Here is a 19,432-nt window from a genome sequence, read left to right on the forward strand (position 1 = left end):
ATTTTCAGATCGAAATATTTTATAATGGATATTTTGAGCATAAAGATAGACAAATTTTTAGTGACTATGCATGTCACACTACAAACTACAAACACTGTTGTATAGGAAAGGCTAAGGAGTGACCATCAGGAGTTCAGGGTAAGAGTATTGACACAGCTAGAATATGGCTCACAGTGGAAAGTCCAAATTCCCAAAGCTCCTAGACTGCTCTGCTCTGCTACTTTGAGGACTGAGAATCCAGCAGACCCCACTGTGATGAATCACAGGATTCTATACCAAGACCTGCCTACTCCACCCACTGAAGGCCTCAGAAATCTGCTCCATTCTTTCTATTCCAGCAAATGTCTGTACTTCCAAAATAGCACATGCTCCCTTACATATCCAAGCTTTGCGCATGTTCTTCCTTCCATCCGAATGGTCCTCCAATCCCTTTTCTGTTTTTTCAGTGAACTCCTGCTCATTCACAAAACCTCAAATAAGACATAATATTCTGGCAGAATTCCGAATTCCCTTCTCTGGATTCCCATTAAAATGCATGCTCTAACTCTATAAGAGCATTTTAATCCCATATTATATTGTGTAGCCATCTTTCCTCAGTGTATTATTTGAAGGAATAATGTTTTTATTCCTTTTTACATTCACTGCACTGTGTAAAAGGCAGAGGTGAAACATTCTGGATAAATATTCATTAAATAAAATAATGAATGATGTTACATAGCCGGGTGCATTTCATGCAGTAGAGTTTTTATCCCTCAAATTGGTCTGCTTCAGAATGGGGCTGACTCCCTTTGATTCTTGTAATGGGGAATTCTTATCTAATCAGGTGATCTCAAATGACTAATATGTAACCTTCTTTACTTGCAGAAAGAAGTTTTACATGATTCAAAGTAATGCCACCTAACCATAGAATCAACCTGATCCTCATGTGGCTAGTGACTAAATCCATATTGTGGATGTATACATTATGCATGATTATATCTTTGCTATATGCTAGAAAATGCACTGAACTCTTAGGATACAGCTGTGGCCAGATGTAGTTCTGGGCCTCATTGAATTTACATTACAGAAGAAGAGACAAACAATAAATAGATACCCAAATAAATAATTTAAATACAGTAGTGATGAAATGCTATGAAGAAGAAGAAGAAAAAAAAAACATAGTAGGGAAGGGAAGAGGCATAAAAGAGTTTAAGGAAGGTTTTGCCAACAGGTGACCATTTGAGCAGAAACCTGAAGGAGGTATGAAGTGAAACTTGTGATGACCTGGAGAAAAAGAACTCTTGATAATAGATATAGCAAGTGCAGAAACCCAAGATGCCATGAGTAGCAGTGAAAAAATATCTGAGAAATAACCATGAGTAAGTTCACAGTAAGGATTTGGATACTGGTTTAAGGGCAATGGGAACCCATTGGAATTTGTGCACAGGAGAGTAAAATATTCTAATTTATATTGGAAGAGACCACTCTTGCTGTTAAATGGTGACAGAACTTTCTGGGGAACCCACTAGAAGCAGAGGTCCAAGTAATCAGTAATGTTGACTTGGATGAAGGTTGGAGCAAGGAAAGGTTTGAGCAATGGTTAGACTCAGGGTATATTTTAAAGGAACTGTTGACAGAGATTTACTATTGACTATACAGGCATTCATATCTGTCTTAACTATAAGAAAAATAAGCAGCTTCTAATAGACAGGAACTGCCCTAGTACTGTCAGCCATTCCTTTGTGATACTTGAAGTTTCCCTAACACTTAAGGCTAGACCATGCTCAACAGGTTATTCTTCTGTTGAGCATAAACAATGTAACGGAAAAACATTACATTAGGCCACTCTCTGACTATGATGGATCAAGACAAAAAGAAAACCATCAGATTTTAATGTAGATAATAATGTGAATATTGTCCAAACCACAAAAATAATCAAATATCTCTCATCCTGATATGTTGCTTCTTTACCAATTACAGCTTGGCCTTCTTTGTTCTCTCTGCCTTCCATATAATAATTTGTAAGATACCTAAAAAGAGAATTACTCCTGATTTCCAACTGCATCCAATCCAGAGAAAAGGCCTAATTTACTTAATGCTTCCCCAAGTAATTTAACACAATCCCCAATACTGTAATGGGTCTTTCTTTCTAACAGCCTCTTAGTGAGACACTGCACAGTTCCCCATGGTGAGTGTTCTCCTCCATTGTAAAGTCAAAGGACCAAACTTCATCAACCATTTTATTTCTGGTGACCGTTAGCTGGGGACATTGACAGATGTTGGTAGTGGACCAATAATTTTATAATGCTTTGGGAAATTTATGTGTCTATTTTAAGCCCAAAATCCTATAGCATGATCCATATTAAATGTCTTAGCAAAATAAGTTTAGGCTCAAGTCTAGAACCTGCAGACATGTGTCATATGAATAAATCAGATAAGAGCAAGCCTGGGGAATTAGTCTATTCCAAGAAATTGTTATATTCCTAGAAGTGTTTAGTCTCAGAGAGCCCCTTTCTTGCACTTATTTCCCCATCTTGAAGAGAAAAGTATGTTCTGATCTGAGAGTTCATGGCCAAAAAGTGAAAATGATTTCATTATCATTCTTCCAGATTTCCTTAAGCTTCATAGTCAAACACTGACCACTCTATTGAGATTATCTTAGGTTTCACATACAGTATATACATTCTTTCGGAGAGGACTACTGTTACTGCAAACTCGTGGGCAGAAATAAGCCTCCTTTTAACAGTTTTCTCTGAAGAATTGCATTTCAACTGCCTTTACTGACTCTCAGGTAACCAGTATCTTCACAGGCTAGTGTTAACCCAGAAAAGGAGAGATGAGGCAGCCAAGCTGAACCTCACTTGGATTTTAAATTATGTCTGTGGTGTATTGATTATAATGAAATGGAGGTGATGTGGTGAAAGTGAAGGGTGTGGCAGAGTCTAAGACCACATAGTATGATTTTAGTTGTCTTTTAGCTATTTTGAATGTCACTGTTCTTATCTGTAATATAGAGCTAAGTAAGATATATAGCATATGAAATAATTGATATGAAATTCTGTTGTATTTAATCTATACCGTATATGTGTCCTTACAGTACACAATATTTTCTTTATTTGCTCCTAATGGGCAATTTATCAAAAAATTAATCGCAATTGTGAGCCATGTAAAGTCATCTAAAGAAAAAACAGAAAATTACCTTGAGCTCATTAATTATCAGCTGTGCATTGACTGTAAAAGCTATAGATTCTCTTAATTAATAATGGAATCATTAGATCACAATATCCCTTGTCAGCAATGGTAAGCTCCACCTGTTTTCTACTTCTAACGGTGCCTTCAAAGTCAAATAAGATAAGAAAAAAAGAAGGATCTCGAATAGATGACTGCTAAAAATTTAAAATTACATGGAGAAACCGAACTAATATGAAAGCATGTTTGTAAAGTATTTTATGTGGTATTTATTATAATGATGTGGAGGTGGAGTCAATGATGAGTGGTATGGAGAAAATCAAGGATGTGGAGTCAGAACAGAGGTCATGTGCTATGATTTTGGCTGTATGTCTTTTAACCATCTGAATATGGATTTATTTATCTGCATTACAGATATAAATACAGTGCAGACTATACAAAATAATGTATATGAATTATTTTGTCTCACAAAAATACTTTTGAAGTGTTTATAGAAGACTTCTTGGCTATGTGAAACAAAGGGAACAGTTACGGGTGATGCCAAATTACTGTGTGTGGATTGCTGGCATTGACCAGTGTAAATGTTTAGCTTGAATGGATATCAGTAACATGGGATATCTTGAAAAATAGTTTGTAATGTCATTTTAAAATAGCACTCTGATAAGAAATCATCTAATTTCCAAAATGTCAGCTCTATTCCTAGGGAGTAGTTCTCACACTGGGAGCATTTCATTGTGTCAATAATATTTAAATGAGTCACTGTTATTTGTAAACCTTTCGTTGTGATAGCACAAAATAATATGTGAAAACATGATTATATGGTTACCATTCTCTTTAATAGGGTTTGCAGCCTCTATGTACACATAACAGCTGCTGAAGCAAGGCCTCAATTAATTTTACATAACAGGAGCAATTTTACACAATTATTTGAAAATCTTTGGCCATGTTCCATTTCTCTGACATAAACATATGGGCCAAAATCACAACAAATGATTACTCCAATGGGATCTCTTATAATAATACTTATATTGAAGTTATTATTTTTCTTGATTAAATCTTTCAACTTCTATACAATTTCATTTGATGTTTAAAACCTTTTTTCATATGGATAATACTTATGATTGGTTATTATTAGAGCTAACATTTATTGAATGCTTACTAAATTCTAGTCTCTCTGCTAAGTATTTCAAATGCATTTCTACCTTTATTCCTCACACTTCCTAAAGAATAGGTTCCAACATTATTTTACTTTTAAAGAGGAGGAAACTAACTTATCAAAGTTAAGTGACATGACTAAGGTCACAGTGATCAATAGGCAGGACTCAAACCCAGGTTTGCTGGTGTCTGCAGCAAATTTTCTCAAGTCCAAAGCCTCTGCCTTCCTTTTGTCATTATAGTATGTTATTTGTCAAAGATAAATTCAATATAATATTTTTATTTCTAACTATAAATATAAATTACTTCAAAATGCATGTGTTTATTAGTTGTGCTGATTAGTAAGATCATTTAGGCACCATTAGCTTTTTTTTTTTGCTAATTATCCATTTAGACATTCATTCCACAAGTATTCATTAAGCATCTACTATAGTCAAGCCTCTCCTTGAGTTGACAGATTTAGTCACTTCTCCTGCCAAGAAATGCAGACTTGTATTCCCTAGTCAGGAAGCGTATTTCTTTTTAATCATTTTATCTCAGGATGTACTTCCTTTCTATTTGGGAAGAGAATAATGATAGTTGAGTCCAGATTCTATATAAAGCTAATATCTTTGAATCACACGTTTCTCTGTTATCTTCCTATTTCCTTACCTTACAAATACCCATATTATAGCATCTTTTGTATTGCATTGTAATTTCTATTTACATTTCCATTTTCCCTTTTAATCCATTAACTCTTTGAGGAGAGAAATGGTATTTATCATGTTTTCAGCATGTAGGTTGCAATTCTCTGCTTAATGAATTGTGTTGTCTGAAGGAATGAATGAGTGAAGTTCCCAGTGTACTTTAGAGAATTTAGGATCAATGCTTGAGACAACTCTAAAAAGAAGACAAAATTGCTGGGCACAGTGGCTCACTCCTGTAATTCCAGCACTTTGGGAGGCCGAGGCAGGCAGATTGCTTGAGCCAAGGAGTTTGATACCAGCCTGAGCAACATAGTGAGACCTTTTCTCAAAAAAAAAAAAAGACAAAATCTTTTTTTTTTTAAATCGTATTCAACAGGTATCAGTAATGACTAGCTCAGCTGTAAATGACAGAAATAGTCTCAAATGTGCTAAGCTGTCATGATGCAAGATGAGTCCTCTTGAAGCTTTCATTTGTCATGTACCAAGTTCTCAGACTGAATTGTACAATGACACAAAGTATGGTTTAAGTAATAGGCCTTACTGGGGAAATGTATTATTCAAAGTTAAGCAAGAGGAGAAGACCTGGTGAAGTGGATCCACAATGTAATTTCCCAGGGAGGAAAGGTGAGGCCAGGTCCATTACCAGAACACCTACTCTTACTGTGTTCAGCCAGCCCCATTAGCCTCACAGTGGGAAGCTAATGAGGATGAGGAGACCTATGCCTTCTGATATAACTGAATCCTCATTTACACATTTCCCCAGTAAAGCCTTTTCCTTAACCTGTACTTAGTTGTAGTGCCTAACTAGTACACTATAAGGCATCAACCTTAGAAAACATAAAGAAAATATATATGGCTCATGTCACTGAAAAGACACAGGCATTATTGGAGACTGTACAAATTGTTAAACGACTGTGTTAGTTTCCTATTGCTGCTGTAAAGAATTACTGCGAAGTCAGTGCCTTAAAACAACACAAATTTATTACCTTACATTTCGTGAGCTCAGCAATGGGAATCACTGGGCTAAAAGCAAGGTATAGGTAGGGCTGTGATCCTTTCTGGAGATGCTTGCGAACAATCTTTTTATTTTTTTCTCTATTTCCAGCTTCTGGAGGCTACCCCCATTCCTTGACTCATGGCCCCCTTCCACATTTGAACCAGCAATGACTGATGGAGTGTTTGCCATATTGTATTACTCTGACACTGACTCTCCTGCCTCCCTCTTCCATCTTGTAATGACCTTTGGGATTACATTGGACCCGAGAGGATAATCTTTCTATCTTAATGTCATTTTATTAGCAGCCTTAATTCCACCTGCACCCTTAATTCACCCTACACCTAATATAACATATTCACAGCTTCTAGGGTGTGGCTATTGTTGGGGATCCATTGTTCTTCCTAACACAGAATTGTAGAATTGTCTCTCTTCTCTCTTATTTGTCTCTCTCTCTCTCTCTGTTTTTTGTTTGTTTGTTTGTTTTGTTTTGTTTTTTATTTTTTGGTCTTTGGCCTTTGTTCTTAATTTCTAAAAGGCAGCAAAATGACTTCTATCAGCTAATGGTCTACAACCTCCTAAATTCAGGTTCAACCAGAGAGAGAAAAGTGTCTTTCCCTCCATTAGCGTGAAGTTGGTTACTAGACCTGTCATTTTCTGGTTTGTTTCATGTGCACAGTCCCTGTGGACATCAAAATGCAATGCCCTTTATCTCCAGACCTAAATCATTTCCTCAACCCTATGTGATAAAGATTGATGATGGAGGAAGAGATAAATATAAGAAAAGGTTTCTTCAGGATACTAGTTAGGCTAAAATATGAGAGAATGAGAAGACCAAAATATCCATTGTATAGCAATGTGGAAACGAGGGGAAATTTCTGTTTCTACAGAAAAATATGTCCATTGGGCTAAATAAGGTCTTTCTGTACGTGTGTGTTGGTGGTTCTTCCACCTGCCATAAGTCAGAAATATAAACTCGCTCTAAACCTTGGGTCTGAGCTTGACTCTATGTATTTTATCATAGCCAGTGGATTTTAAATTCTGGATAATAAAATCCACTTGCTAAGTAAAGACTGAATTTCATGCCTTCGATTTTAAAAACAGTTCGAAAAATTGGGTCAGTATATTTTTATTTCTTTTAAAGAAAAAAAATCCAAAGGTAAAGAAATATGACAACTTAGAGAAATAATTGTTCAAAAGATGCTGTTTTAATAAAACAGAATATGTGATTTTTTGTAAGTATTATTTCATGTGTAAAAAATGTAATTATCTCTTATAATCATAAAAAGTATTGTTCTAAGCTTTACTTTAAAGAAAAGAATTTAGTATTTACATTATTGACCATCTATCAACTTTCACCAGAGAATCTCATAATGTTCATTTCTTTTGTGATAGCCATCTATGTGTCAGGCACTAAGCTGGACAGTTTCATATTTGCAATTTGCCATTTATGATAAGCCATAAGTGAAGTATTATCTATATTTTATAAGTGAATGAACTGAAGCTGAAAGAGATTAATTTGCTCAAGCCCACACAGCTGTTAAGTGGAAGTCAGGACTCTCCGAGAAAAAAGCCCTTCATATTCCACAATAACATCTTTCATTTTCAGGAAAGAGAATATACTCACACTTGGAGCTTATATTCTTGGAACTTACTTACATTAAGAATCACTGAAATGTATACTCTTTTTTATTGGTCTCTCAGTATATAGATACATTTTTTCCTGAATAAATGAATGAGATATGTTATATTCTCATCATTCACAGATTTGAACCCTCCACTGTGAAGAATACACGCTAAAGCCTACAAGAAAAAAAAACCATTAATTAGACTCTAATAGTCCTTAAGGAGCTTAAAGTTTAGTGGGAGAGATAAGACACACATACACACTGCATATATAACCAGAACATGAGGATATGTATGATATTTTCCCAGTCAGAGGCACAAAGAGCTTTAAAAATAAAAAGGGAATAAACTTACTTTTGGCTGGAGTAATACACTTTTTGGAAAAAAAACAAGTAGTATTTGTGGTTAGCTTTGAAGAACCTAATATTACAATATGTAAAAATGTGAGAGGGGACTAATCCAAGTTGAAAAATAACCCGTAAGGTTAGGAATGGTGAGAGATACAGATGGAGGAAGGAGAAATAACCTTGTGAGCCATTTACATTATAAACATAGAGAGGAGAAGCCAGGGAAGTGGATATTTGAGGCTAAGAATGATGTTAGAATCCCAGTGAGAGTCCACATTTAAGATGTAAATCAGAGTTTAAGTTATGGTTTAAGAAATAACAAGAACAATTTTATACATCGTTAAAAATCATATTATCCTTCGCAATTTATTTTAATTCAAATGTACCTCTTTAAGATGGAGAAGGAGGTTTTTTTTTTCTGACAAATTTAGAGATTATCCTTTTTTCAGTTTTTAAATTTGCATCATGTATGCTTACAGGGTTTCTGCTTTTAAATCTAACTTTGACAAACGTTCTTATTTCTTATACAATTTTTTAAAACTAATTCCACTTTTTAAAAAATCCGTTTTTATTTTTTCACAAATTTTGTGATATTTTACTCTGTTGACTAGGATTGGGGCTATCATTCCTACCTTTTTAATTTCACAGACATGTAAAGTTCTTGGTATTTTCCTTCCAATTGTACTTCAATATATTTTTGAAATAACTTATTTTGCTCAATATATGTATTATTGATTCAATTAACATTTTTTATTATTTTTGATCATATAGAATCAGAAAATTGTAATGAATCCCAGGAAATCACCCAGTCCAGAAAAAGTATAGAGAATAATACCTACCACATTTTAAAATATTTTTATTTTAATTTTTGTGGGTACCTAGTAGGTGTATATATTTATGGGGTACATGAGATATTTTGATATAGGCATGCAATGCATACTATTCACATCATGTGAAATAGTATATCCATTCCTTCAAGCATTTATCCTTTGTGTTACAAACAATCCAATTATACTCTTAGTTATTTTTAAATGTATGAATAAATTATTATTGACTGTAGTCACCCTGCTGTGCCATCAAATACTAGGTCTTTTTCTATTTTTTTTTTGTACCCATTAACCATCCCCACCTCCTCCTCAGTCCCTGCACTACCCTTCTCAGTCTTTGGTAACCATCCTTCTCCTCTCTGTCTTCATGTGCCTGCCCTCTTTAATGATTTTGAAATGATATTTTCAAAACTCCTTGGTAGATTAAACCTATGGTTAATATTCTTAAGATAGATAAATTGTTTCTTTTGCTTATGCTGTAATCACGTGCTCATGTTCCCATTTCCAAATGATATCAGCTAAACATACTCTTCTATTGCCATCGTTCCTATTATGCTAACTTATGATTAGAGTCAGATGTTTGAGTGCCTGTGTTTCTTTTGAAGTCTATAGGATGACGATGACCCAAAATCTTATTGCTAGAGATTCTATCTTGTCATTTGTGATGAATTATTACTTAGAAATGGTGCAGATGAAACACATTCAACACTGTAACTCTGGTAATACTGTGCTTTGATGATCTGATAAGGTGTCATCCATTTTCAACCTGAAATTAGAAAAAGAAAAGCGAGTTAAAATAAGAACAGCTGAAGATGTCAACTGAATTGTCTTCCAAAAACTTAGTCCTTTCCATTTGAAGTAAAGCATAAGCCTTATCAACCACATTAGTTCCATGCATTTATTGCAGAAGAAAGGAGCAAAGGAAGCATGAGATATAGTGCCATCCTTTGAAATGTGTCATAACTGAAACGAGAACATTAGGGCCTGAGCATAGAACATTATCTATTAAAGATGATTTTAATTAAAGGCATTCTCTTTTTAACCTAAAATTGCTTAGTTATTAAAGAGTATAGTGGTCCTTGATGTTTAACTAGTGTTCGAAAACAGTTACATTTTATCTGATAAAAATGTTTGTAATAACTGAACAGAAGGTATTTAAATTGTGAATAATGCCTAACAGCCAATACCTGTAAGTTCATGGTTTCTATCATTTTAAGGTAAAAATATAAAGACAAGCTAAGTGAATATGTTCACAATATGTTTCCATGTCCCTTCTTTGTATGACTATTTAAAAATATGAGCAATGACTTAAGGCATCACTAGCCCATGAATACCAATGTGATTATATTAACAGTAGTAATCCAAATATCAGTGTCACTTTCCAACTCATTCAGAAGCTCATTGTCCCTTGGAGAACCAAAGGGACGGTCTCTCTCCTCACTCTATGCCACACTTCCACACCATGGTCTTAAGGAAGATTCTATCAGAAGCTTTTATATAAAAAATTTAAAAATAGCCCCATTATTATCATTTGTGCTTTGCATTTTGTGCAGGGACCGTCTTCCTTGACAAATGCCATTATATTTATTTTACTCATGCAAATTAGTGGATAAAAATAGATATCTTAGGGTTTCCTGTTTCATTCACTATCTCAGGCATACTTGTATGAATTCTGTTTAATATGAAACCTCATCCTGTGATATATACTGGTATGCTGATTAAGAACTTTATTTTAAGCAAACATTGTTCAATATATGTCATATGGGACAGTAGACATGGGTACATGATAGTGAACCTGTCATAATCTCTATTTTATCCTATTCTACAACATAAAAGCAAGAATACTCATTTCAGATTGTATTTCAGTAATTCTTCACAGACGAGGTAATGTTTCTGTTGTGGAAATAAAAATGGCTAATGGCAAGTCAGTTCTAGAATCCAGAAGTTCCAGGTAAACAATTACAATGCAGAGGCACTGGAGTGAAAAGTAAAGCATACAATATAAAGATAACTAGAAACAATTCAATAAGCTAGATTGATATGTGTTTATTTGTCAACTCATAAGAAGAAGAATACAAACAAGAGTTTGAAAAAGAAAGGCTTTAAATGCCTATATTAGAAATCTGAAGTTTCATGTGGAGTTACTGAAATTAAATGACAGAGTCAGCTATTACGTATTAGAAAGATCAGTTTGGCATCACTGTTGAGAATTAAAGCAGTCCAACCTCAGACTTTAATACCATATAAGTACCAGTTTTGGAAATAGCAATGACAGTGAATTGCAGACATTAGATGACTTACTGGATTTGAAGAATAAGAAGTAAGATGTAAGAAAGGTTCAGTTTTCTTACTTGTGAACTGGGAAGATGGTAGAACTATTCCCTGTTATAAGAAACAAAAGAGATAATTTCATATAAATTAAATATATTACAATAAACTTTGGGTTTAGATATTACTATTATCACTTTTTACATTGGGAAAACTGAGAGCTACAGAGATTAAGTTATCCTCCAATAATGCCATTGGTGAAATACCTAGCAGTTATTATAAGTCATTATGTATGACATAATATTATTTTCCTCCACACTAGTGCTACACAAATATAATATATAAAAGTCACACAGAGCCAAAAAATCTGTATATAACTTTGTATGTGATAAACTACATCCTATTTTCCTGAAAGAGTTATGTCCTTCGAAAAGAGAGAGAATAAAGTGATCCCTCTCCAGTGCTAATGTTTGCTTTTTTAGCCAGATAACAGGTTAGACTAACAGAAACAAAATAGATGCTTGGTCTGTGGGACCATGAATGTCAAGGAAATGATACTCTGAATCATTTTGGGAGGACCATAACTCTGTGCTTAAAGATCTCTGAAAATCTGTTTGACCCATTTCACTCTATTGAAAGCGTGATATGGTAACAAGCCAGTTGGCTGCAGTCAAGTGCTCCGCTGAAGGCTTCTGCAATATAGAAATGATGAATCTGGCTTACAGAGGGAATTTGGTGGTTAAATGAATTCCTGCTATTGCAGCAAAACCTTTGTATGTTTCCTAGGCAACTAAAATACTTAAGAAATCGTGGCAGTTTAAGTAGAAAACTACTTCACAACTAAAGAAAAGATAAAATTTGTAAAGGCGATGTGTGGTCAGAAAATAATAAAAAAAGAAAAAGATACTAAATGAGTAATCATCCATGATGTATAATTGGGAGCATTTAAAAAATAATACAGGGTTTGGGTTACTTTTTGTCTTTTTTTGGGTCTTATATTTTAATTATTTTATATTTTAGTTGAATTAATAGTCTATGATTACTGAGTTGAACATCCTACTAATCTCTCTCCATTCTAAGCAGCCTGTGGATTTTTAAATATCACTACCATATGTCAATTCTCTTTGGAGTAACTGTCTAAGTGTGAAATATACCTGTGAAAAACTATTTTCAATGTGTGAAGTGCATTTTTCAAACTGGTAAAGATGATAAAACTATTCTGATCATAGCATAATCGACTAATCACAACTGAACTCAAATATACATGGCACAGAATATCTAGGTATCAAACTAGGAAAAAAATGGAAATTTGTTGCGATATTTATTTGAGCTGGGATGACAAGGGTTGCAGAAATAATTTTTCTATGCTTATGTTCATATTTCAATTTACAAACGTTTTTCACAATTACTAGTGGATTTTGTTCCGTGGACTTCAGTATACTCCCACTAATGCCTCAATTTTATAAAATGCCTAAGGTAAATTGGTAAACAGTACTTTCCTTTTGAATAAAAACTGTGGGACACGTGATGGCACTTTTTGTTTCAGTCATATGGTAGTAAAGACACATTTTGCTGATTAGTGAAGGGTACTATGATATGTGTTTAGTTTTTAGAGGCCTGCTAAATAAACCTTTCTGATGCAAAGAAGCTAAATATATCATTCCTAAAATTTCAAAAGATACAAATGCAATTGAAAATCATGTTCAAAACCATCCTACTCTCATATTTTATTCTTAAGATTTGTATTGACCCATAATGCATTGTACATGTTTTGCTCTCATGGGTCATTGATTTCCAAAGAACATCCATGAAATTTTAAGTTTGCATAGCAAAGCGTTTTAGGAAAGACAGCGTTTTCCTTTTTGATATTATGCTTTCAAGAAATGCAACATCTCTATGTGTTTCTTTTTGGTTCTCTTTGAACATTAATTAGAAATCAAATTGGCAAAATAGCTTTCTCAAAAGAAAGAAAGAAAGAAAGAAAGAGTTGAGTGGCTCCTGCCTGTATTCCGAGCCACTCTGATGACTGAGGCAGGAGGATCGCTTGAGGCCAGCATTTCCAGCTTGCTGTGAGTAATGCTTGTGCCACGGCATTCTAGCCTGCTAGCCTGGGCAACAGAGTAAGACCTCATCTCTAAAGATAAAAAAGAAAATATAAACAACAATGAATAGTCTTAGATTTTCTACCAAGATTTTGAGTATATAAATAGAAATAAAATACATTAACAAAAAAAGAATCAGACAAAATATGTTATCTATAACAACACTCAGATATTTGGTAATCTCTACACACATTTGTGAGAAATGTACCACTTAGTTCAAACTACATTATGTTTCTCTAATATTTTTGATCATAAATAAGTTAGAAAGACATAAAGGTTTTAAGGCACAACCATCAAACTAATGCAGAAATTTTTACTTATACTTTTTAAGGAAATATTCTTTTTGAACTGTTATACTTTTTAACAGAATACAAATGACTAGACATAAAAATGTATTTCTTTAAATACAGTAGAATTTCATGCTAGTAATATAGTACATTTAAATGTTGGAGTATTTGCATGATGTTGAAAAATTCATATGGAATAAGTAAAAATAAATTCTGACCTAAATGAACCTCAGGAATTATCCATTTTGTAAGCCTTTCCTCTAAGATCTGGAATGCAACAAGGATGCTAACTTTTACCATTGTTACTCAACATAATACAGGAACTCCCAGCTAGAGCAATCAGACAAGAAAAAGAAATAAAGGTCATCTAAATTGGAAAGGAAGAAGTAGAATTATCCTTGTTTGTAGATGATATGATCTTATATTTGGAAAAACCTAATGACTACACACACACACACACACAAAAACTATTAGAACTAACAAACAAATCCTTTAAATTTGCAGGACTGTGCACATGTACCCTAAAACTTAAAGTATAATAATAGTAAAATTTAAAAAAATCAGTAGCATTTCTCTATGCCAACAGTGACTGATCTGAAAAAAGAAATATAAAAAGGAATGCCATTTACAATACCAGAAATAAAATTAAATACTTTGGAATTAACTTAACCAAAGAAGTGAAAGATCTCTATAATGAAAACTATAAAACACCAAGGAAAGAAATTGAAGAGGACACCAAAAAATGGAGAGCTATTCCATGTTCATGAACCGGAAGAATCAATATTATTAAAATGTCCGTACTACCCAAAATCATCTACAGATTCAATACAATCCCCGTTAAAATACCAGTGACATTCTTCACAGAAATAGAAAATAAAATTCTTCAATTTATATGGAACCACAAAAGACACAGAATAGCCAAAACTATTCTATGCAAAAGGTACAAAACCAGGGGATTCACATTACCTGACTTCAAATTATAATACACAGCTATACTAACCAAAACAGCATGGCACTGGAATAAAAACAGACACATAGGCCAATGGAACAAAATAGAGAACCCAGAAACAAGTCCATATACCTATGGTGAACTCATTTTTGATATAGGTTCCAATAACATACTGAGGGGAAAGACAGTCGCTTCAATAAATGATTCTTGGAAAACTGGGTATTCACATGCAGAAGAATGAAACTAGAGATAGGGGTCTACTATCTCTCACCCTATACAGAAATCAAAATGGATTAAAGACTTAAACTTAAGACCTCAAACTATAAAACTATTACAATTAAACATTGTGGAAAACTTCCAGAACATTGATCTGGGCAAAATTTTTTGAGCAATACCCTACAAGCCCAGACAACCTAAGCAAAAATGGACAGAAGGGATCACATTAAGTTAAAAGCTTCTGTGCAGCCGAGGAGACCATTAACAAAGTAAAGAGACAACCCACAGAACTGGAAACTATATTTTCAACCTGCTCATCAGACAAGAGATAAATAACCAGAACATATAAGAAGCAGGCATATGAAAAGGTGTTCACCATCATTGATCATCAGAGAAATGCAAATCAAAACTGCAATAATACATCATCTCTCTCCATTTAAAATGCTTATATCCATAAGACAGGCTGTAATAACAAATGCTGGAGAGGATGTGGAGAAAAGGGAACCCTCATATGCTGTTAGCGGGGATGTAAATTAATACGACCACTATGGAGAACAATTTGGAGGGTCCTCAAAAAAACTCAAAATAGAGCTACCATATGATCCAACAATCCCACTCCCACATGTACACCCAAAAGAAATGAAATCAGTGTATCGATGAGATCTCTGCACTTCCTTGTTTGTTGCAGCACTGTTCACAGTAGCCAAAATTGAAAACAACCTAAGTGCCCATCAGTAGATGAATGGATAAAGAAAATGTGGTACTTCCACAATGGTTGAACCAGTTTGCAGTCCCACCAACAGTATACAAGTGTTCCTATTTCTCCATATCCTCTCCAGCACCTGTTGTTCCCTGACTTTTTAATGATCACCATTCTTGGCACATATACACCATGGAATACTATGCAGCCATAAAAAATGATGAGTTCATGTCCTTTGTAGGGACATGGGTGAAGCTGGAAACCATCATTCTCAGCAAACTATTGCAAGGACAAAAAAAACAAACATCACTTGTTCTCACTCATAGGTGGGAATTGAACAATGAGAACACTTGGACACAGGAAGGGGGACATTACACACCGGGGCCTGTTAGGGGATGGGGGAGAGGGGAGGGATAGCATTAGGAGATATACCTAATATAAATGACGAGTTAATGGGTGCAGCACACCAACATGGCACATGTATACATACGTAACAAAACTGCACATTGTGCTCGTGTACCCTAGAACTTAAAGTATAATAATAATAATGAAAGAAAATGTGGTACTTATACATAATGGAGTACTATTCATCCATAAAAAGAATGAGATCCTGTCATTTGCAACAACACGGATGGAACTGGAAATCATTATGCTAAGTGAAATAAGACAGGCACAGAAAGAGAAACATCACATTTCTCACTTATTTGTGGGATCTAAAAATGAAAATAATTGAACTTACAGCCATAGATAGTAGAAGGATGGTTACCATCGGCTGGGAAGGGTAATAGGGGGTGGGTGAAAGGTGGGGATGGTTAATGGGTACAAATAAAATAAAAAGAATGAATAAGACCTAGTATTTGATAGCACTACAGGGTGACTATAGTCAATAACAATTTAATTGTACATTTAAAAGTCACTAAAAGACTATAATTGGATTGTTTATAACACAAAGGATAAATGCTTGAAGGGTTACATACTCTGTTTTACATGATGCGACTATTACACGTTGCATATCTGTATCAAAACATCTCATGTACCTCATAAGTATACACTTCCTATGTACCCACAAAAAATAAAATTAAAAAATAAAAACATAACCTAAAGAGTCATGTGCTTTGAGGATTTATATAACCAAATAAATTTTAGAATTATCTTCTCTGATTGCGAAATTACATGGCTCTGTATTTAAATAGCATTGAAGAATAAATAGGTTCATTTAGATCATGATACCCTGTCTATGAGATAGGGGGATGATTTTCTGCCTGTCTTAATTCCAGTAATAATTGCTTTCCTCCAATCAACTGGTTATTTTTATCTTATAGATAAAGCAAGTAACCAATTATGTTTCCTTTTTATATATTGTTACTACTTACAAATTTAGAATGAATTTTGAGGCCCCTCTAGAAGGCAAGCAGAATATCAAGGCATACATTTAATATATTAATATTATTTCTTAAATAACCATATTTGTTCTATAATTTTTCCTTTGCTCTAGTTTTCTTATGCTGTACATAACAGTTTCTTTATTGAACAGGATAGTCCACAGTAGCTGCACTGTTCAGATCCAAAGTTTCCAAGGTAATGCAGCAGGAAACAGAAAAAAAACAGGTAGCATATCAGCAATTAATAATACCTGATAAGAAATGACATCATTCATTTTGGCTCATCACACATCAATAGTAACTAGTCTTATAACCTTTACCTAATTACAAAGTATTCTGAAAAATGCAGGGAAGTACATTAAATATGAGGTGAACAACACTTTCTCAGCCATAGTCCCTTACACAGAATAGGCAAGTCAGTAAAATATCTTTGATAAAAATATCGTGTGAATAAGAGTGTATGACATTATAACAAAAGGCAAAGATACTATGTTAATGAAGAAATCCTAGAGACTTAAAAGAAAGCTAGTTAATATGCAACAGATTTGAAACAATTGAAAGGATAAATGCAAATTCAAAATAGGGCACGATAAGCTAATCTCAATATTTAGAAAAATTTGACAAATAATTGCTCCACATTGTGAACACTATCTCTTATTCTGAAGAGAATACTCAAGATTTTCAGAGTCACTTGGTAAAGAATCTCAAAGGTTTTCCAGATATTCTATCACCACATATCATAACTTCAAGTACTCTTCTCCTCAAAGGGAAAGTAACAAAGCAGAATTATTCATTGGGGATTATGGTGATAAAATATTCACAGTTCCTATTAAAGTAATAATGTGCCAGTTTTTAAATTACTGAACTATTCTGTTTGTTATTTCCAAGGGAATCTGATTAGCAAAGATAGAACATACTAACATGGTTTTGCTTTGGGATTCATCACATATCTGATTAAAGAATATTTAAAAATACATTTCAGATATCTTCTCACTTTCTATAAAGAGGCTGAAATGACAATTAGGTAGTCTCAGGGTTATTAAATTCAGAGGACATGAAGGTACCTTGTAACTTGGGAAATTGAACCAGAAATGCACATAATAATGTAGACAGTAAAAAGAAATAAAAGGATCAGACTTATAGTTTTAAAATAGATCCAGTTCTGCATGCATAGAATTATCCCCCAAAGCATTCTGGATATAATTTTAAGCATACAAATCACCTTGGTCGAGCAACATGATAATGCAAGTACAAGCCTCTACTTAGAAATGTAGTTACTTGCCCCAGTAAGAAGTGGTCTGGAAATATCTATGTTGCCATGTGGAAAAAGTAAATTGTCTATTTTTTTCAAATTCTTTGAACCTTGCTTATTGATCCAGCCAATTTACATAAAGAACCTATTCTAATATAAGCAACCCAGTTCTATAAACCTGTAGTTAACAATAATTCAAAGATGTTTTATCTAGTTTTTCTATGTTTCCATAGTTCAATACAATTATATGAAATAAATATCCCATGCTGCAGTAACCTAATGTTTCACTGCAGTTCCAAAGTATTGAGCATAGGGTGAATTTTCAAATTTGAAATTTTTAATGACTGTTTAGTGAGAGGTCACAAATTACATCAGTATTGTTTTCAAGTAGTCATATATATCGCCCCCCGCCAAAATTAACTGATTACAGAAGAGGGATATTTTACTTATAGATTAGAAGAGGTTCATTTTTTTCTAATCAAGTGGGTCCTTTCCAATCATAGAGAACATGGAGCTAGCAAATGTGTGGAAAACTGCATCACGCTTCATATTACCACCTCCCACTTCTTTTAAAATGAAGGGAGAGGACACTAAACGTAGGCAGGATTAGGTTCTCCAATTCAATTCCAATTCATATATTAATCTGATGATCTGTGGGTTCCTGAGGCATCTGAGTGTGGCTCCTATGATCAGGAAAGAGACAGTTATTCCGTGGGCAAGTTCTGGTGGGTGGAAAAGAACAAGCACGGACCAGAGTGCTTGTCTTTTTGCATTAGCCTTTCCCTGAAAGAGTAACAAGGGAAGAGCCAACTGGACTAGTTATGGTGTTTATCAAGAGCAGCCAAATATTTATATGCACATTTAACCCCTAGATAATGCACTATCACTTAAATCAAATACAATTATAATTCTTACATTGCACCTGCCTGCAAATTCAAACTTCTGTATTTTGACACAATTGCCTCTACTTGTTTATGCGTTAAGGCCTATAGCATCAACCAATTCAAGAGTCATTTTGATGACCAGAAAGGGAAATTTTTTAATAACTAATAACTATGTTGGTATTTGCAAAGAGGACCCTCAAAAGGGCTTTCCTAAGGATTCCTACTTATACATAACTTATACATAACTACTTTATCTATCTCACAGCTAAAGAGGCATGCAAAGTATTTGTACTAAATTAAGGCCTGAAAATGTTGATATAAACAAATATTTCGGGGGATGATCTGACCAAACACTAACCAGGTAGATATGCCTGTGATTGATGTGAACTCAACAACCTAAAGGAACATGATGATAATGTAAATAAATGAAGTGGATAGGGAGTAAAATATGGTAAAATAAAGAGTGTAGTTTTTGGCTTCAGGAGTCAGCAGCTGCTAAGCTCCAGCTAATTGTTGACATGTTGAAACATGGGTTTGGTATTGACAAATCTTCTAATTTTTACACAAACTGAGAAATATGGCAAGGCAT

The 19,432-nt window shown here is 34.1% G+C and overlaps 1 protein-coding gene across 35 annotated transcripts in view; it reads left to right on the top strand.

The window, feature by feature from the left end:
* PTPRD (protein tyrosine phosphatase receptor type D) overlaps positions 1–19,432 on the top strand; it is a 2,309,829-nt gene that overhangs the window by 215,908 nt on the left and 2,074,489 nt on the right. The gene's annotated exons all lie outside the window — the stretch shown is intronic.

This window comes from Pan troglodytes, chromosome 11 (assembly GCF_028858775.2).
Source record: "Pan troglodytes isolate AG18354 chromosome 11, NHGRI_mPanTro3-v2.0_pri, whole genome shotgun sequence".
Taxonomy (NCBI): domain Eukaryota; kingdom Metazoa; phylum Chordata; class Mammalia; order Primates; family Hominidae; genus Pan; species Pan troglodytes.